This window comes from Heteronotia binoei, chromosome 12 (genome assembly GCF_032191835.1).
Source record: "Heteronotia binoei isolate CCM8104 ecotype False Entrance Well chromosome 12, APGP_CSIRO_Hbin_v1, whole genome shotgun sequence".
Classification (NCBI taxonomy): domain Eukaryota; kingdom Metazoa; phylum Chordata; class Lepidosauria; order Squamata; family Gekkonidae; genus Heteronotia; species Heteronotia binoei.
Genome location: NC_083234.1, coordinates 39,761,512 through 39,783,036, shown reverse-complemented (window position 1 = coordinate 39,783,036; position 21,525 = coordinate 39,761,512). Strand labels below are relative to the sequence as shown.

At 45.3% G+C, this 21,525-nt stretch overlaps 1 long non-coding RNA gene across 1 annotated transcript in view; it reads left to right on the top strand.

The window, feature by feature from the left end:
* Positions 1–4,663: 4,663 nt before the first annotated feature.
* Positions 4,664–21,525, top strand: part of LOC132580241 (uncharacterized) — a 43,486-nt gene continuing 26,624 nt past the window's right edge. The window contains exon 1 of the long non-coding RNA XR_009556038.1: positions 4,664–4,825. This is a non-coding gene — a long non-coding RNA (uncharacterized LOC132580241). The remainder of the gene's footprint in view (positions 4,826–21,525) is intronic.

Genomic DNA, 21,525 nt, shown 5'->3' with positions numbered 1-21,525 from the left:
AACAAGTGCAGGCGGGTAGCTTTGAGGACGTCTGCCGGGAATTCCCAGCCATTTTCGGTGGGTCCCTGGGGAGTTACAAGGGACCGCCCATCACCCTGCTGCTCGATCCCCTGGTCAGACCGATCCGGCTCAAGGCGAGGTGGGTCCCATTCGCCTTAAAGCTAAAGATCAAGGCGGAGCTGGACCGCCTCACAGCCCAGGGAGTCTTAGAACCAGTGTCCTATTTGGTCTGGGAAACCCCCATAGTCACACCGGTAAAGCCTAATGGGGACGTGAGGATTTGTGCAGATTACAAGTGCACAATCAACAAAGCACTCCAAGACAACCCCTACCCCGTTCCAGTGGTCAGCCATGTACTGGCAGCCTTAGCAGGGTCCAAAAATTTTGGGAAGCTGGATTTGGCACAAGCGTACCAGCAATTACCAGTCGACGCCAAGACCGCCAAGGCTCAGACTCACCGGGGGGCTTTCAGGGTGCGGAGGCTACAGTTTGGGGTTAGCGTAGCTCTGGGGATCTTTCAGAGCATAATGGACTCTCTCCTTAAAGGGATCCCCGGAGTGCAACCGTTTTTTGATGACGTTTTAATCGCCGCCCCAGACACCGAGGAGTTCAGCAGCCGCCTGAGAGAAGTACTCTGCCGTTTCCAAGCGGCGGGGCTTAAAGTCAAAAAAGAAAAATGCTTGCTGGGGGTACCGCGGATGGAGTTCCTGGGTTTGCCGTAGATGCAGCAGGGATCCACCCAACGGAAGACAAGACCACAGCTATTGTCCAAGCCCCTGCCCCCACGTGCAAGGCGGAGCTCCAAAATTTCTTGGGGTTGTTGAATTTCTGTCATTCGTTCTTGCCCCACAAAGCGGCCGTAGCGGAACCACTCCACAGGCTGCTAGACAAACAGGCCCCGTGGGTTTGGGGGAAGAAACAAGCCGCTGCATTTCAGGTGGTAAAAGACCTCCTTGTCTTGAACGCGGTGCTCCACCATTTCTACGAAGCCCTACCGCTAATTCTGGCTTGCGATGCTTCCCTGTACGGGGTGGGTGCAGTCCTGGGGCACCAACTCCCGGACGGGAGGGAGGTTCCGGTGGCGTATTACTCAAGAACTCTAACCCCGGCTAAGCGCAACTATGAGCAGATCGATAAGGAGGCGTTGGCTATCATGGCGGGGGTGCACAAATTCAACGATTACCTATACGGTAGGCGTTTCACCATCGCCCGGACCATAAGCCACTCCTGGGCCTCCTCGCCCCGGACCATCAGACCCCATAAATCATGTCGCAGTTGGTCCTGAGGTGGAACCAATTCTTAAACTCGTACACCTACGCCTTGGTACACCGCCCGGGCAAAGCCATGGGCCACGCCGACGCACTTAGCCGCCTGCCGCTTCCCTCAACAGACCCAGATCCCGCCCCAGCCCACATGGTGATGCTCCTGGAGTCCCTGCCCGAGTGACCCCTCCATGCAGCAGAGGTGGCTCGGGCCACAAGCCAGAACCGCATCCTTGCACGGGTTCTGGACTGGGTGGGTAGGGGGTGGCCAACAGGCAAGCTGGACAGTTAGTTCAGGCCCTTCGCATCTCGCAGAGATGAGCTATCCTCTTATAAGGGATGCATACTCTGGGGAAGTAGAGTGGTGGTCCCCCCCCCCCCCGTTGCGCAAACAGGTTCTAGATGCCTTACACGAAACCCACCTGGGGATAGTAAGGATGAAAGCGCTGGCCCGCAGCTACGTGTGGTGGCCAGGCATGGATGAGGAGATAGAGTGGTGGGTGAGACGGTGCCAACCATGTCAGGAGTCTAGACCCGATCTGCCCAGCGCACCAGTCCACCGCTGGGAGACCAACCGGCGGCCATGGTCCCGCCTCCACTTAGATTTCGCCGGGCCGTACCAGGGGCAGATATTCTTCATCCTGGTCGACTCCTACATGAAATGGCTGGAGGTGATCCCCGTTGCATCCACCTCCATGGCAGCAGCAGTCAAAGCTATGAGGAGGGTCTTTTGCACTCACGGGATTCCCGATACCCTGGTCACGGACAACGGGACCGCATTTAACTCATGGGAGTTTAGGGAGTTTATCAGTCAGTACCTCATACAACACATATGGTCCGCCCCCTTTCACCCGGCCACCAACGGCCAGGCTGAACGTATGGTGTGCACTACCAAAGAGGCCCTGGGTCGCATCATACAAGGGGACTGGGACCACCAACTTGCTGCCTTCCTGTTCCACAACAGGATCACCCCCAACACAGTAACAGGGTCAAGCCCCGCGGAACTTCTAATGGGTAGGAAGCTAACAACCCGGTTGGACAGGATACACCCGGACAGGGCCACGGACGTCCGCAGTTCCCCCAAAATCAGGGAAGCAATACGGGGGTTCTTCCCGAGGGACCCAGTGTACGCGAAGAACTTCGCGAACGGTCCAGAGCGGGTAGCCGGCAGGGTGCTGAGAGTGACGGGGTCTCGGTCATACGAGGTAGCGACCGAGGGGGGCCAGATCCTACGGAGGCACATCGATCAGATGCGCAGCCGCACCTTGCCCAAGGAACCGACCGGGCCGGGAGAAGCGGATAGCGGGGGAGAACCAACAATGGACACACCAGCAGCGTCATCGCCAGGGTCAACCCTACCAACATACGATCCCCCGAGACCGGCCGATCCTGATCTGCAAGCAGAACCGGCCTGTACACCTCCAGAGACGGATCCACAGGAGGAGACCCCCTCCATGGGGACCGCTCCGACGCCACATGCGGCCCCAAGACGATCGACCCAGGAGCGCAGGGCTCCAGCCTACTTACAGGACTATGTACCTTAAACTAGGGGGGGAGGAGTGTAGCATCTTGTGCTGAAATAAAGCACCGCGCGGCCCTGCAGCAGAGGCGACCAGGGGAAGTCCCCAGGTCGCCCAGCGCAGCGCGCGAAAGGGCCCCGCCAATCAAGATCTGTGGTGGGAAGTTTGACTGGACAGGATTGGACTGGCCAGTCAGTGGGCTGTTCCGGGATAAAGTGTATATAAAGTGGGTCCCAGCCCGCGTTCCCCACTCCTGTGATGTACCATCCAATAAAGCATGTTGCCTTCAGCACGTCTCGTCTCTGAGCACATTACATAAATGAAGGGCGCTTGAGTGTAAACTACCCCTCAGTGAGAGGAGAGGGTCTGCCTGCTTACACATGAATGAGGCAGGTGTGTGTGTGTGTGTGTGGGGGAGTTTGGGGGTATCAAGTTTCACCCACAGCCTGTTTTTGGTAAGCCAGTCTGAGTTAGGGTTTGACAATGGGGAAAAGTAGAGTCTAGCTATTTAATAAATAATAAACTTGCAAGCATTTTATCACAGCGAGGCCCTGTACTGAGCAGATGTTATGTTAGTGCCAACTGGGAACCTGCCAGCCATGCATGTCAGGAACATGCGGTCCCCCAGATACATCTGGAATAAACAGTCGCCATATTGCTTGCATACTACGTACCTTCATACATGTGTATATACTTAGAAAATCCAGATGTTGCTCCATAAACACAATTCAGTGTTTGTGCACATTGGGTGCATCATGGAGACCACGTGTTCTAATATACATACTTGGTGAGCTCCTGGTTCATGTGAATGTAATATCTGCAGATGGTGTATATGTCTTGTGCCTCTATGTGTGTTCCCTCTGCGTGACTGGAAATCCTGAAAAGACAACTACACAAATGTCCATCTGTATCCATATAGGTTCCATAACTATTTTAAAATGAACACATGTAAAGCATCTTCCACATTGCCTTAAACAGCAACTTGCATTATCTGATGTTAATGTGCTTTTTTCTTGCATTCAGACAACTTTGTCAACAACCCACCACTGTCTCATTTCTTCCCTGGTTTTCCCCCATTCCTAATAAAACTGGATTATTCCACACTTTTTCCCCAAAGTGAAATGTATTCACAACAAAGCTTTTGCTCATAATCTGAACTAAGCTTTTCACATTGGAAAGACTTTTTTTGTAGCAGGAACTCCTTTGCATATTAGGCCACACACCCCTAATGTAGCCAATCCTCCAAGAGCTTACAGGGCTCTCAGTACGGGGCCTACTGTAAGCTTCAGGAAGACATCATGTGGGTGTGGCCTAATATGCAAAGAAGTTCCTGCTACAAAAAAAAAGCCATGTTCACTGGTGCCTCCCAGCACTACCAGGGCCCACCACAACCCACCCAGAAAGGGCAGGCAGGTTTGGGTGGTTTTCTAAAAATTACATTCCAATGTTAAATGTTTCAGCAAAGGAAGGTGATTGTTTCTCATTGGGGGCACCTTCTTTTTTGCCTTGTGTGTGTGCATGTGATGTCAGAGAAGTAGAGCTTTCTTTTGTGATTTCCCGCTAACTCTTTGGAATGTTTTCATTCTGTCCCTTTCAAATGTCTGAAGGAACTTATGTTTAAAAGAGTTTCTGCAGAATCCCCCCTCCCCCTTTCTTGTTTTAGAGCCAGCAAATGTTTTTGGCATTGCTGGTCTCTTAGGAACAAATAAGAGAATCAGATATTTTCCACGTTTTCTGGAGAAGCACACACACACAAAAAAATGGCCAGCCCTTTCAGCAGGAATCCTTGGATTTTACTTATGAAAAGCAGCTTAGGTCACTTAGGAAATGTTTAAACACACACACACTTTATGTGAATTTATCTTTAATTCATTTCTCTCCACTTAAGTTCAACTCCATCTTCCTCCAGCCAGCTGGCTCCAATCATTTTGAGGAGAATGCTATTTATTACATGTATGTCAAAACCTTCAGCTCCTACCCATTCTCCCTCACGAACAGGCCCATCAGTAGCCCAGGTGGGCTTTGAATTACTCCAGAAAATAGGTAAGTGAAAATCTATTTATTACCTACTTGTAGAGTGCCAAGGTAGAGGGTGCCAATTAAGGCAGGAAACTGACAATATTTGGCAACTTTCACCAACTCCAAGGTTAGGAAATCAGGAATACCACTTAGAAGTATTCCCAACTAAAGTAACCAAGATTGGTCTGTGCTGGGGAAAAAAATGTCTGGAATATGTTAAGGAGAACTGGCTGCTGTGTCATCCTTCCTGTACAGTCTTCTTGTTCTCTCACTTACTCAGTCAAAAATCTGGATATGAGCAGAGACTTATTTAAGTTACACAAACTACATGGGGTGGACTATGGCTTGGTGGCAGAGCATCTGCTTTGCATGCAGAAGATCCCAAGTTCAATCCCCAGGATCTCTGGTTAAAAGGATCAGATGCAAGGTAGAAAGGAGCATTCCAGAATGTGATCCTTTACTTGCAGCCTGAAGCAAAGCAGGCCATTCTATCATCTTATTGTGTTGCCTGTATAGAATATCAAGATTCAGTTGCTCTAGGCAAATTGATACTGTAATACTAAAATCTGACATTAGTTCTCCCATTCTTTCCCTCACCTTTTCACAGGAGTCAGCAAGTAAACCTGTATCTGTAGTCCAGATTGCATACAGATCATCACTTGAGGTTTCATTCATCAAGTGATGAACTGGGATGTCGGAAGCATCCCCCCTTCAATGCACACTCCCTTCAATCACCCATGTGCACAATCACCCATGCACACATGAACTTGCCCTGAATCCTAATCAATGGTGATTAATCACATGGTCTGAAACATGCCTTGGGACATTTTGTGGAGTCCTAATCTGCTTAATTTCTGTACTGAGGCTCCAGGTCTGTTATATTTCTGTTTTCCCTTCTTCTCATCCCAGAAATGCTGTCTAGTGGCATTAATTTTCGCTTTGTGCTTTGTGTTATTTCCCAGTTTTATTTTTCCATTGAACTCCCTTGGGAGAGTTTCTATCACTCCCATTTTCTGGGAAATCTATTGTTTTTGTGTTAAGTATTTTTAATCCAGGAAGAGTGGAGCACAGGTTGTGTGGTCCAGAAACACAGTCTCCAAATTGGCAAAACATGGAAGAAGACAGTATGGTTCAAAATTTTGTTTCTGTGCAACCCCATTGCACTCTGTCGCATCTCCCCTTCCCTGTACCACTGATTTATCATTAATCCATTTAAATGTGCAATTTTTTTTCCAAGGGAAACCGACAGAAAACATCTGCATATTGAGTAATATTAGCTAGAGTTTGTGTCTCAAGTGAGACTAACTGACAACCCTCATTTATTATGCTGGTGTCGGCTTAATTGGTTTGACGTACGATTTGGACTTTGGGGGGGGGGGTTGGAAATTGGTAGCTTTGGGATCTTTGTTGGGGGGATTAGAAAGGGAAGGAAGGAAAAGAATCAAAGATGTAGAATAATAATGGTAGGAATGTATGTTAAAATTCCAACCTGTTTTAATAGAGTTGGTTCAACAAGGTATTAGCTATTAAGCCATATGGTTTAGGTTACAGGCCTCATCCTTTGTTTCCTGCTTATGCTGTCAAGCTTTAATGTGATTGTTTTGATTCCTAATGCTTTAATGCATCACTCCTCTCCATGCATTAGGCTAATAACTTGGGTCCCCGTCTTAAGGGCACTGTAGCTATCCATTACTCTTCATGAGTTTCTTGTCCCCAGATAGTGAAACATACAATGCTCTTTTAAAGAATCCTATCTCTGTAAACTAGTCTTTATCTGTAACTAGTCCAAATACTGAGATTACAAACTTTCAAACTAGCAGACTACTAGTGCAATTCTATAAGGCTGTAACTCTGCTTAGGGGATGTAGATTTGGGTGCAGTTTTAAAGAGATTTTAAGATGATGCCTTCTACCGAGTCTGAGTGTTGGTCCATGTAGACCAGCATTGTCTACTGTGATTTGCAGACAATAGTGAGCTAGGTGGACAAATGGCCAGACTCAGTAGAAGGCACTTTAATTAGAGTATGCATTCTCTAGGCAGCATACAAGTTTCTAGCGTATGTGTGTTGCTAGTTACTTTCAAGGCCTTGGACCAAAGTTTTCAATGTTGTTATTACCTAAAATCCTGGAGACAGTGGCTATGACAATGCTGAGTATTTTATAGTTCTAAAACCTCAGCAAAATGAATCTGAGTGATTCCTTTGTCTGTCATGTAGACAACCAAAGGGAAGTATAAGGATTTTAATAAAGATTTTGACCAAGGATTCCTCTAAGGCAGGGGTGTCAAATGTCCAGCCTGTGGGCCAAAACTGGCCTGCCCAGGGCTTTAATCAGGCCTGTGTGGCTCTTTTCTCCCTCCCCTCCCCCTCCTGTCCTCACCCTTTGAAGTTCCTAGGCTGTTGAAGTTTTCTGCTCTTTTTGTCTTGTCTCTGTCAGCTGCAGCAGGAAGCAAAGCTGCAAAGAAAATGTGGGGTGGATTTTCCATTATAGTTTTTGTGCCCAGAGAGATACGGCCCAGAGACTATAATGGAAAATCCATTCCATGTTTTCCTTGCAACTTTGTCTGTGCTGCAATGTGTTTCAATGGAGTGGAGATCAGTTCCACTTTTCAGTGTTTCTATAGCCTGCTGAAGCTCATGCTTCCTGGAGTTGTGTCCTTGCAAATAAAGGGTTGATGCTTTGAGCCAGCTTGTCTCTGCTCAGTGGACTTGAGAACTGGTGCCTAGTGAGTACTCTAACCTGGGAACCTACAGCAAATGGGAATATTAAGGTTGCCAACCTCCAGGTGGGGCCTGGAGATCTCCTGCTTTTACAATTGATCTCCAGCTGGCAGAGATCAGCTCCCTGAGAAAAAAATGGCTGTTTTAAAGGATGGACTCTATGGCATTGTACCATGCTGAGGCCCCTCCCCTTCCCAAACCTCACCCTCTTCTGGATCCACCCCCAAAGTCTCCAGGTATTTTCCAACCCAGACCTGGCAACCCTAGATATTACACTGGAGAGCCATTATCAATCTGAGTAGACTCTGGAGGGAAAAGCTTGCAATGCCATTGCATTGTTTCCCCAAGCATTTTGTATTTTTAGTTTCTGCTGTGATCCTTGTGCTTTTTGTTGAAGTTTTATTTTAAAAACTGTATTGCCAAATCCCACTATTCTCCCCATCTTTCCATTTTAAACAAAGTATTGCAAGAGTTTTAAGCATGTTTGTATTTTAAGTTAAAACATAATATCTTTGTGTTTGTCTGTGTTCTTTATAAAGTTTATATTTCTGCTACCTCACATTACATTTTATGACACACATGGCATGGCCCCATAAAGTCCCATTTGTGTCAGATCTTGATACCCCTGCTGTACGGATAGCAGGGTAGTGTATATGATTCTGTAGTACTTCCTACAGAGGCGATGGTTAGTCTGAGAAAGAGTGACTGGCCTACACTTGCCAGTGCACTTCATAGCAATTTGAACCTGGATCTCCGCAATCCAAGTCTAATACTCTGTACCTAGCCCAATGCCCTGTGCTGTTCATTCACATGGGGTATCCATTTTGGATCCATGTTTTATGGAAGAAATTATCTAGACTGCTTGGCTTTGTGTTTTCTTGAAAAGATCACTGAGCAAGGGGTACTCAGAAACGTGGCTGGGCCACACAGGCTGTTCCTCCCTATTGATTGAACTTTTATTTGAGTGGCCACAAAAAAAAATTATCAGAGGGATAACACTGAATCATGTTTCTTAAACCCAGGCCAGATATTGATCCCAGGACCCCCTGCACATAAACCTTGTTTTCTAGCTAGAGCTTCTCTCTTAGGCAGAGCATAGATAGGAATTCCAGGAAGGTTCAGTTCTCTTTCTCCTCCAATTACAGGATCTCAGCTAGGGAGTTCTAGTAATGACCTTTCTCTGAGACTCTGGAGAACTGCCTGCTGCCAGTACTGAGCAAGATGGACCCAGGATCAGACTCTGCACATGACAGATTCATACAGTATTGTCTCTGTCTTTTATATCATCTCAACTGATGGTTAGCCCAATCTTCTGCAGACTGACTTCAATCTATGCCCACTGATTTCAGCTTGACTAGAGGAATTCTGATTGCGCTGGAATTTACCTGTTTGTCATTGATCAGGCACTGCATACCTTGAAAAAGCAAGCTGGAGTATATACTCAGTGCATTGGGAACTCTTTCTCTCTGTCTGAGTTGAAAGTACCTTAAAGTTCTTACCAATTCTGTCTCGAAGCAGATAGTGGGAGGTACCCTCTCCAGCCCACTTTCTCACCAGTGCTTTATACAGTCCATACCACTTCACTTTCATCCCTGCTCTCTGAATTGCTTTTTGAAATGACAGAATATCTGCTGTAACATGTGCATGACTGGGCACCCTTTGCACATACAAAAAAGAGAGAGAGAAAATGCCAAAATCCTTCATCAAGAAAACCCAGGAACTGTCTTTTTACAATAACATCTGCAAATTTGCATACATCTGGTTAATTTGCATAACTGATTTTGATGGCATTATTGATTATGCTATTTGGAATATTTTGACAAGGGAAGAGGGGGGGTGTCATAATGAGAAGAAAGGGAAGTAAGAGTGAAAGAGCTGGAGCGTGATAGAAGGACAGGCAGCTACACTGAATGCATGCAGAAGCATCACTAGAAGTCTAGTATAGAGTCTCACTGGGGAGACCATCTTCTCCCATAATGGTCTATCTGCATATTTAGATATTTGCCCCTGTGTGCTTCTATCAGAGGTATGGTGGGTGATGAGGACAGGGCCTTTTTATCACTAGCACAATGGAACTCTCATCCTATGAAGTGGAACTTCATCCCTGCTGGCCTTTAGGCAGCACATGAAGTCAAGGTTATTCTGGAAAACTTTTGGGATGCTCCAAATATTCTTCCATTTGTGAGTGGCATATTGCTGCTGCTTTTCTTTGATAGCTGGTTATAAGGATTCTCTATTGGTTAAGGAAAATATCTATGCTCCAAAAGGCTGACTTCTAGAGTACTGAATCAGCTAGGTGTGACCCATTAGTAGAATGATGGGAAATGAAAGAATCTAAAGTTAATCAGGTTAATCATTCTATTCTGGTGTGAGTCTTCACTCCTTAAAGCAAACAACGATGCAAGACCAAGCCTTCCAGAGCATAGACTAATTCTCTAACCACTGAACTACAGTTGGTGTCATGTGAGAAACAGGTAGCAGGAAAGAGAGAGAGACAAAGAGAGAAACAAGTCAAGATTGCCCTCCTTTTTTTGAATTCGAAACCTTCAGGATTGGGTAAAGGATGCCTGCTCATTCCTATATGCCATTCAGTAGAGATGGCACAAAGCCAGGCTTGTAAAAAGCCAATATCCCAAGATGGTGGATTCTGTTCTTCAGGTTAATGAAGGCTGATTTGAATCAAGCAGTTATAAATATTCAATCATGAGAATCCAATAAGGATAGAATTTCTAAATTACATCTCCCTGCAACAGTGTGACCAAGAATTGGGCAATTCCAATGGGTGATCATGCAAGCATTAACTAGATGGTGTGAAGAGGGTGAAAGGTGGCAGAGAGGGGAATACACATACCAAGCAAGACAGCTAATACAACTGAGTTTAGCTATTTTAAATGTCTCTTTTTAATAACTGTATTTCCCCCTTCAAATGTTAGTCAGAGCACTGAAGAAGAAGAAGAAGAAGAAGATATTGGATTTCTATCCCGCCCTCCACTCCGAAGAGTCTCAGAGCGGCTCACAATCTCCTTTACCTTCCTCCCCCACAACAGACACCCTGTGAGGTGGGTGGGGCTGGAGAGGGCTCTCACAGCAGCTGCCCTTTCAAGGACAACCTCTGCCAGAGCTATGGCTGACCCAAGGCCATCTCAGCAGGTGCAAGTGGAGGAGTGGGGAATCAAACCCGGTTCTCCCAGATAAGAGTCCGCACACTTAACCACTACACCAAACTGGCTCTCCATGCAGAAGGCCACAGGTTCAGTGTTGGAAAAGCTTCCACTGCTTGGGGCAGGGAATGTCCTTGGGGTGAATCCAGACTTTTCTGCTAATAGCAGGAAAATTGTAATTTCTGCCAATTCTCCATTCCTGCTGTTGACCCCCAATTTGCCCTTCATGCTATTTCTAAAGGTCCCCCAGTTCTCCTGGAGCAGCATTGTGGGGAGATTATTGGGCTTCCCTGAGAGGAGGTATGCAGGAACATTCTGTTCTGCTGGTGGAAGTGCCTTCTATTAGCATCAAACTTGTTCTGGATCTAACTCAGTGCCACAAAAGGTAGATAGTATTGAGCTAGATGGACCAATGTTCTGGTTAGATATAAGGCAGCTTTATAAATTCTTAGGCTGTATCCATGTTGTTCTTTCAGTGTTCCATAACAATTCTAGCATAATATCCTTTGTTGTGCTTGGAAATGTGAAACAGGGGCTCCAATGTAAACCTTAGTTGTACAGCAGGCTCATAAAGGAAGAGAAAGAGCCCTTTTGGACAAGTAATAACCAGTTACAATCAACAGATTGACAGCCAATGGAGTTCTTTCATGGCTAGAAGGATGTGGTCCATCAATACCTGCTAGTAATCTTTCTGCTCCACTTTTGGGCCCCTTGAAATTTTTGAAATACCTTCACAGGCTGGTCCATGCAAAACACCTAAAGAAATTGAACTCGAATGTAAACAGAGCATGGATCAGTGGAGCAAAATTATTTGGCTTCTCATTTGTAGTACAAGAAAATTCAAAATTATGATGTGCAAGAACAAAGCAGAATATTCAAGCAAGTTTTTAGCCATGAGATGTTTCCCCTCCTCTTTGACCATCTGTCTTGAAAGTCTCATATGGGGCCAGGTTTCCTCATGTGCAGAACCTTTGGGTGGCAAGAGGAAATAAATGCACTGTCTGTAAAGCCACTTGGGATGCAAAGTGGTAGGTGGAGTGCGAGATTATAGTTATCCTCTAGTCACTTCAATTTGTATTGCCAGAAAAACAATGGCAGCCCGATGGGAGGAGGCGGAAAGGTGTGATGGGCTGTTTGCGGCATTCAAATGACCAGCGGTCATCAGGGACTGTGATGTGTGTTTTACGTGTCACCAAAACAGACAAGACATGATTGCATTTGAGAAGGTGTCAATATTGAATGGAAGAAAATGACATTGGAACCTAATTTGTTCTGAAATGTTGTCATCGAGGCTGAGCCTTAAAAACAAACTGGAAGCTTCCTATGAGAAGTGGCTGGAGAAACCCTAAGAATGCAATTCCAAAGCATCCATACAAAGAAGCAAATTCCATTGCAACAGGCGTTGGTCAGTATTGTAGATGATCCTGCCCTGCCCTGGGTGGCTTGGGCTAGCCTGATCTCATCACATCTTGGAAGCTAAGCAGGATTGGCCTGGTTAGTATTTGGATGGGAGACTACCAAGAAAGCCCAGGATTGCAATGCAGAGGCAAACCACCTCTAAATGTCTCTTACCTTGAAAACTCTATGGGGTCACCATAAGTTGACTGTCTGTGACTTGATGGCACTTCACACACACACACAGCTGCTTCTAAGATTGTATGCTTGATGCATTTGTCCCTGACAGCAACTATGCCACTGACCACAGAACCAATGGAGGCATCATGCCACCCAGAGCTCTCATTTGCCCCACAAGAATTTTTTAAAAAATATTCTTCCCTTCACTCAGAGTTGTGAGGTGATAGCTTTCATGTAGTCAGAATTTGTTTCAACATGGGAAATTTCTGGGTTAAAGACCATCAGTGGTGGAAGGGGTTCACCAAAGCAGTGGTGTTCCAGTCTCCACCCACCTGACCTATCTAGCTCCACTAGCTCCATTCCCCCTTGCACAGGGTGAGTTTTTTGGCATAATGATAACCTTTGCATTTGAATAGTTTGGAAACAAATCTCCCTGAAGGTACTGATATCCTCTGACATGCAGTGATGCTCTTCAGACACCCTTCTCCATTTGGTGCCTTCTCTCAGAATTGTCCATACAGCAACAGCTAGATCCCAGCCTGTTTCAGGCATAGGAATGCCCAGCCAGAGTGGCTGCTATGGGCACTTTCATTGGCTGCATTTAGGAAGGCCAGCAAGATCTGGGTCCCTCCCACCTTGATCCCACCCTTATCTCATTATTAACACTTCTTCCTGCCACTTTAAAAAGCTACCATGTACAAAGTAGTAGCAATTCCCCAAAGCTCTTCTCTGCTGCTTTCCTGGCCACCTGAACGCCCGAGAAGTGCCTGGGAAGCATCTGTCATGCACATGAGTGATCTGACCACTCCTCCCTGGTGTGTGCAGCCTGTCCCTCTCCCAACAGCAGGGTGTGTGCTGTCTGACCACCCCAGGGGCACTTTCTCCTTTGCTGGCTTGCTTCCAGGATGGAAGGCTGGTGCCCAAAGTTGCCTGTCTGTACCCAGCCAAAAGGCAATAAGGGAAAACTGCAGGAACATCTGTCTTGAGGAAAGCATGGTTATAAACAAGTAAAAATTTATGGGTGGCTATTATTATTCAGCTTGTACATTTCTGACACCAGCGGTGCATATGTACTAAAATGCACATTGACATTTTGGCAATGGGGTTACAAAAGTTTCCAAGTGGTAGCAAAATAAAGCAGTTCCCCAAACAACCTTGCTACATGGGAACTCAAGACTGGATCACCCAGCATGTCATTTATCTTCAAGAAGAAGCCAGGGGAAGGTTAATGTAGACATAAATATTTAAGAAAAGTCCATATTAAACCACAGTTTGCATACAACATACTGATGTGTGCCTAAAGATTTAAGGAAGGAACTGTGGCTTAGCTGTAGAACATGTACTTTTGTCCGCAGAAGGTCCCCTTTGGCATCTCCAGCTAAAGGACCTGGCATAGGAGGGACTGAAGAGAAACCTTTTCATCCCCATAGAGACCCTTGACAGCCATGACTAGTTAGATTAGATAATACTGAACTAGATTAAGCCGACATGGTGCAAAAATAGATTCCTGATCAACAATTAAATGGGCCTATACAGTAGAAAAGCACGAAGATGCCATTACTCAAAAAAAAAAAAAAGTTTGACTGTCCTATATTTAGATAGTTACAGTAATTATTAGTTATAAACTATATTAAATTGTATAAGTGAACATTTTAAAAAGATGCTGCCATTTAACCTTGACTTCTGGATCCTAGGACCTTTCTGAATAGGGCCCCAAACCAGCAATGAAATCTCGTTGTCCTCCCCCTCCAGTGAATGGGGTTCTCCTGGGGTGTGACCCCTATTGTCATAACTCCCCCCACCCTTTGGGCGCTGAGTATGATTTCTGACATGCTGGGATTAGCAATCACCAGGGTCTTTGGTTACCTGCCATAGAAGACTCAGCTGGCGAGAAGAGACTTGTCACATTTTCCCAGCAAGATAATTGTCACACTTCCCCAATTACATTATCAGGGAGATGCAAATGAGGCCTCAGCCTCCCAGCTCCTGTGAGGCTTCCACTGTGGCCCCGGGTGATGAACAAGCCCCTCATCTCTGATCTTCTGTGATATGTAAGCATGTTATCTTATCACATCAAGGCCCTTGTGGTCCTTTGCTGGCCCTTGTTCTGTCGCTGCTCCTCGCAGGGTATGAATTTTCCACTTCCTGTTCAGAAGCTAGCAGCGTCTGGCATTAAATAATCTCCCATATCTGATGCCACAGTGTCGATGGGACCCTGAAGGGAAACAGCTCAGCCTCTGGTGACTGAGGAATTAAACTACGAGGAATACATGCTGGCTCTTTCCATTTTCTTATTAATAGGTTTTGTGTATTGGGCTCCGAAGGGGATTGTTCTTGCTTGGAATTGCTATAGGGAAAGCGTTCAAGCATTACTTGATGTAAGTGGAAGAAAACTGGGAGAAAGAGAGGTGGAGAAAGCTCTAGTACAGGCTGTGGGAGGCCTACAAAGTGTGTGTATGGGTAGACGGGTGTCTGAATTTAAAGTGATGTTGTAAGAAAACGAACCATTTTAGATGATCTGCACTGCACTCTGCAGATATTTATAGCTTGTCTCTGTATGATTCCTCTCTGTGTTGAGTCAAGAATCACCAGGAATGGTTCGGATGAGAAGGTTATAATCTGAATTGGGAAGGTGCAGGGTCTTCTCTGTGATAGCCCCAAGGCTTTGTCTTGGCCCTCCTTTCCTGCTGGTGGCCACAGGTGCACTTAGCAACCCTAGTGAGCTCCTGGAGTAAGAAAACCATTACCTCTCAGTGCAGAAATACGGGAAGCCCAACTTTAAAAATAATTTTTTGGGCAACCAAGTTGATGCTGTTGCTTCTTTTGTCTGCTGGCTTAAAAAAAAAAAAACATTCTGGCTGTTTTGCAGCTTTAAAAAAAAAAATCTTAGCTCAGAAAATCTGTGTCTCATCTCTGGACCTTTTAAAATTAAAGGCAACCATGAGAGGTTGTGTGGCATGATAATTTGAATTTGGAAGCAGTGCAGGGGTGGTGGTGTTTCACTCTTCCCTGCATACCATTTCCTCAACCCAAAATACCCCAACTACAGTTCTGTTTGCGCCAGTGAGGAAGGGAAACAGAAGCATGATAAGGGCACCAGTATTCACCCTACCTTGACATCCTGCACAGAGGAAATAGGAGGTGGATGATATTGATTTGGAGAACGAAGTAGAAGAAGAGTTGCAGATTTATACCCCGCCCTTCTCTCTGAATCAGAGACTCAGAGTGGCTTACAAGCTCTCTTTTATCTTCTCCCCCCACAACAGACACCCTGTGAGATGGGTGGGGCTGAGAGGATTCTCACAGCAGCTGCCCTTTCAAGGACAACCTCTGCGATAGCTATGGCTAACCCAAGGCCATTCCAGCAGGTGCAAGTGGAGGAGTGGGGATGATGATGGTGATATTGGATTTATATCTCGCCCTTCACTCTGAATCTCAGAGTCTCAGAGCAGTCACAGTCTCCTTTACCATCCTCCCCACAACAAACACCTTGTGAGGTAGGTGGGGCTGAGAGAGCTCTCCCAGAAGCTGCCCTTTCAAGGACATCTCCCATGAGAGCTATGGCTGACCCAATGCCATCCCAGCAGCTGGAAATGGAGGAGTGGGGACTCAAACCCAGTTCTCCCAGAAAAGAGTCCGCACAATTAACCATTACACCGAACTGGCTCTTGTATAAAGGCTTAAAACACAGTCTCCTCTGCCCCCCAGTTGCTTCTGGGATCAAATTAGATCGGTTACATTCAGTAAAATAATAAAAATTAAGACATCATTTACAGATTTCCTGGCTGAATATATTCTTTGATTCTCATATTTAGTGTAATTTGATATAAAGTTTTACGACAATGGTTTTAGGGATTTGATTTCATAATCCACATTCTACAGATGTTTTTTAGGTTTCCCACTCAAGTTTCTAGACTTTGGGTGGTTAAGAACTGCATTTTAAACTTTTCTACATAATAGCTAAAATAGTGGTTCTTGTTCTGAGCCATCTATATCCAGCATTCCACAGCTGCTTATGGGAAGTCAGAGCCATGGATTTCTTCTGGGAACTTGTGAAATCCACACTGACAATGGAGGCAACCACAGATGTATGTGTCGCTCCCTTTAGCCAGGTAGGGCCATGCTTGCTGGGCCATTAATTACTGGATTTGACGGTCACTGCCATCAGTGCAATCCTCATTTTTGTTACTGTTATAATAATTTTGCATCACGGCATCTAATAGTAAACTTGATGGGCCCATGCATATCAGCGGGACAGTGTAATGGGACTGCTCCATACATAGAATCATAAAGTTGGAAGGGACCTCCAGGGTCATCTAGTCCAACCCCCTGTACAATGTAGGAAATTCACAAATACCACCCCCCCCCTAAATTCACAGGATCTGCATTGCTGTCAGATGGCCATCCAGCCTCTGTTTAAAAACCTCCAAAGAAGGAGAGCTCTTGAGGAAGCCTGTTCCACTGAGGAACCACTCTAACTGTCAGGAAGTTCTTCCTAATGTTGAGCCAGAAACTCTTTTGATTTAATTTCAACCTGTTGGTTCTGGTCCTACCTCCTAGGGCCACAGAAAACAATTCTGCACGATCCTCTATATGACAGCCCTTCAAGTATTTGAAGATGGTGATCATATCACCACTCAGCCATCTCCTCTCCAGGCTAAATATGCCCAGCTCCTTCAACCTTTCCTCATAGGACTTGGGCTCCAGACCCCTCACTATCTCTGTTGCCCTCCTCTGGACCCATTCCAGCTTGCCTATATCCTTCTTAAAATGTGGTTCCCCAAAATGAACACAATACTCCAGATGAGATCTTACCAGAGCAAAGTGATACCATCACTTCACGTGATCTGGACACTATACTTCTGTTAATACAGCCCAATATTGCATTTGCCTTTTTAGCCACTGCATCACACTGTTGTTAAATTATTAATTATATTATATACTGTTTTATTGTATCATGGTTTTACCATGTCTTGTTAGCCGCTCTGAGCCTGCCTAGGCGAGGAGGGCGGGGTATAAATAAAAGTTTAAATTAAGTTTAAATTAAATTAAACTGTTGACTCATGTTCAGCGTGCATCCACATGAGGCAGATATTTCTGCAGACTACATGTGCAAAAAATTGTACTTAAAAAAGTAGGTATCTAAAAAAATAAACATCCCTTCCAAAATGGCCAAACAGCAAAAAATTAGCCTTACATGAGTGGCTAAACAGAAACAGAGATGCCAGGCAGAGGAAACTTCCACTGAACTGAAGTCTCCTCAGAGAATCCTCCACTTCATACAGATGGCAATTTAGATTCCTGAAATGATCACATGAGGGAGAAAGACACCTGCCACTGTCCTTAAAAGTTTTGAACCTTTTAGGCCAGAGGTGTCAAATGTCCACCCTGTGGGCCAGGTCTGCAGGGCTCTTTTCTCCCCTCCCTCACCCTGTCCTCCCTCCTTGAAGCTCCAAGGCTGCTGAAGTTCTCAGCTCCTTCTTCCTTGTCTTTGCTGGCTGCTGAAGTTCTCAGCTCCTTCTTCCTTGTCTTTGCTGGCTGCAAAGGAATATTTCAGATAGACCATGTGGGCCCAGACCTTAATGGAAAATCTGTTCCACATTTTCCTTGCAACTCTGTGCTGCAGTTTTCCTGCAGCTAATTGGAGCTGTTGCTTCCTAGAGTTTTGTCCTTGCAAGTAAAGGGTTGATGCTTTGAGCCAGCTTATCTCTGCTCTATGGACCTGAAGACTGGTGCCTGGTGAGTACTCTAACCTGGAAACCCAAAACTAAAGGGGGTTATTATGCTGCAGTGGCATTGCCAATCTGAGGAGACCTGGGAGGAGGGGGAGAAGCTTGCAATGCCCAGCCATTTCATGTTTTCCTAGGCTCAAAGCATTTTATATTTGTTTCTGCTGTGATCCTTGTGCTTTTTCTTGATGGTTTATTTTAAAATTGTATTTCCAAATTCCACTATCCCACCAACTTTCCATTTTAAATAAAGCACTGCACGAATTTTAAGCATGTTTGTATTTTAAGTTAAAAATAATAATGTTTAATTGTGTTTATGTCCTTTATAAAGTTTATATCTCCACTACCTGGCATTACATTTTATGACCTGCATGGCCCAGCCCTATAAAGTCCCATATATGTCAGAGCCAGCCTTGTAACAAATGAGTTTGACACTCCTGTTTTAGGCTGTGTTCATGCAAATGTCTGTTCTGCGAAATTTAAGAATAGCTTTCTCCCCTACTTCAAGTGTCAACAAATTCTGCCCTTTAGTTCTTCTGGCAAAATCCAATGGAAGAGATTTATATTTGTGGGAAGAAGGGAAACTAGCAAATCATTACAATGAGCATTTTGCTAGCTGAGATTTTTAATCTAGATATTTATACCTTGCTTATTTCCCCAACAGAGTCTCAAATAGATTTTTATATCAACCCCATAAGGTAGATCAGACTGAAAGACAATGAGTGGACCAAAGCCACCCAGATTTGAATTTAAGCCTCTCAGATTGCAGCCTGGCATTATGATTGCCAACGGACTTGGAGAAAAATACCCTGTCTCTTTAACAGAGGCTTAATGGGGCATTATTTACCAGGCTATGTCATTTACCACCAAGCTAGGAGAAGCTTCAGCTGCCCATTTCCACACAGTAACATTGTAATCCTAAACAGAGTCACACCCTTCCAGATCCATTGAAGTCCATGGACTTAGAAAGTTGTAAGACTGTTTAGAATTGCACTGTAAAGTCTCCGTTAAGGGGGCAGGATACTTTTCTCCAAACTTGTTGGAAATCCTGCCTGATGCTTCAACCCTACACCGTATTTATTTGTTGTCATATCCATATATCTACATGTAAATCATCTTCCACATAAAATACTAATGTGTGCATGTCTAGTTTCTCTTTGGGTAAAATCTAAACAAAATTAAAATCCCCTGAATATGTTTGAAAGAGACAAACAGGTATCCCCTGCCATCCAAATTTTCACCCCAAACTGGACTTAGTACAGACTGTATCAGCCAGGCAAATTGGGCAAAGCTAGAACAGAAACAAGCACCCCTTACAGCAAGATTGGAACACCTTTTAAAATAGATCTTTACACTTATAATAAGATGATGAGTTAGGGAATATGTCCTTGAAGCCACCTTTCAAGGTATCCTGGAAACTGTCCCTTATATGAGCCTGTGTGTCGAGTATGGTTGCCTTTGACCTCGATTTCCCAGGCTGGCCCAATCTCATTAGATCTTAGAAGCAAAGCGGGATTGGCCCTGGTTAGTATTTGGATGAGAGACCACCAAGGAAGTCCAGGATTACTATGCAGAGTCAGGCAACGGCAAGTAGAGATCTGGATTTACCTGATCCCCATTTGTGGGGCTACGGGGAGGAGTAAGAGGCAAGGCAGCCTTTTGCTGGTGGAGAGGGGTGGAACCGGCCAAGCATGGGAAGCAGGGGCCCGCCCTAACTTGATGCGGGCTCTATAGGATGTCTTTGGGGTGGTTCAGAGGGCAGGGGGCAGCAACCAGCTACTTAGGACGCAGCACCACCTCCTCCTGTGCTCTTTGACCATCGGATTGTCAGACAATGGCAAACCACTTCTGAAGGTCTCTTGCCTTGAAAACCCCATCAGGTCACCATAAGCCAACTATGGCTTGACAGCATTTCCCATATGCACCTTCACACACCATGTATGGTCACAGGCCAACCCCTCCTCGCCATCCCAGTCCCTCTCACACATATTCATAGAAAAGTATAATTTGTGATAGTTCATGCAGGATTCCCCCCCACACACACATTGTTGGACTGTGGAACAGGCTCCTGACACAGATGCTCAGGGCACCTTTACTCCCTGTTTTCCACAAATGCTGTCAATGTAAAAGTCTTTTTACTGGATTTTCATCTGCTGGGGATGTTTTGTTGATAGTGTAACTTTTATATTAAGAAAGTTGCATTTGGGTTGCTATGATAGCATTGTATGACATATTTTGCAGTGCAGTTTCATTCTGTCAAGTTGCCATGGGTATGACTCGTCAAAAAAAAAAAAAAAAAGGTGATCCCATTTCAGTCATCTGAAGCACAAGTGAACACTTTTTGTGTGTGAATACTGGAGAGTCCTGCTGGTAATGTAACCAGTTTTCCAACAGAATATGGAATGATCAAGTATCCCTGATTTTATTACATTTCTGTAAAATGCTTCCAATCTTATTTGAACCATATTTCATAACTTGGCCTGCACCAGCCAAGTCATTACAGGACAAGAGTGGGGACACTCCCACCCAGTGTCAGGTGCTTTATATGGATAGCCCTCCAGTCAGATCAATGACCTTCAGTGGCTTCTTTGTGGCCTCCCATCCCTCAAACTGGTCATCTCAAGTTCCATTGTTCCCATTTATGTCCCTTGTTTGTCGTAGCGAACACTTGAGTGCTCACCCAACGTGTGCTGGCCACATGGCGTCTTATTGTTCCTTCGAGTCCTTTGGCAAAGCAACCACATCCGACAAAGCAGAAAATCCAATGAGTTAATTAAGGGCAAATTGTCTATGATTTCCTTTTACCTTGCATGCCTTCCCTCTCTCCAGCATTGGTCTGTGCTGCGCAGCTGCCTCTTGCCCCCTTGTGCCAAAATGATTAATGGGGGGACTGCAATGAGGTCAATTAGCCAGGGTCGGCTGGAAGCTGAAAGGTGGAGTGTGTTGCTTTATTGAACACTGCGTTTGCACTCCAAACCATGACCTGGGCTGTGGTGATTTATTACCGGGATGGCGGGTCGGATCACTCTACCTTCAGTCCCTTACCTTGGCTTCAGCAATCGGGCTCTTGCTGTCAATTAAAGTCTAGGGAAAACCTGAACTGTATGGCCAACGTCAAATGGATATTGGAAGTGGAGGGGGGGGGGAGTTAAGGAAGTGGCATTTATTTTTTTGCAAAGGGCCTCATATAATTTCTTTGCACCTATTGATTTTAAATTGTGTCGTGTCTCTTGGAAAAGGAGAAGTTCCGTTGCCTACAGTTTTGTAATATTGCTTTGGAGGGGAGAAAAATGAAACTGATATGAAGAGTCGTAGGGTTAAAGGAAGGACCTTGGGCCTGTGTAATAATGAAAGGGGTGGAAATGAACAATGGTATCTTTTTTACACTTCTATGGCATCAGCAGTAGGGCAGGTATAAGGTCCCACCCCCGGCCCCTTCAAGTAGAAAAGCAGAGAAAAGCCCAAAACTTCAGAGAGTTGCTGCTAGTCAGCCTTCTGACTCTGGAAAAAGCAACTTTGTGTGAGAATTGTTCTTTATCT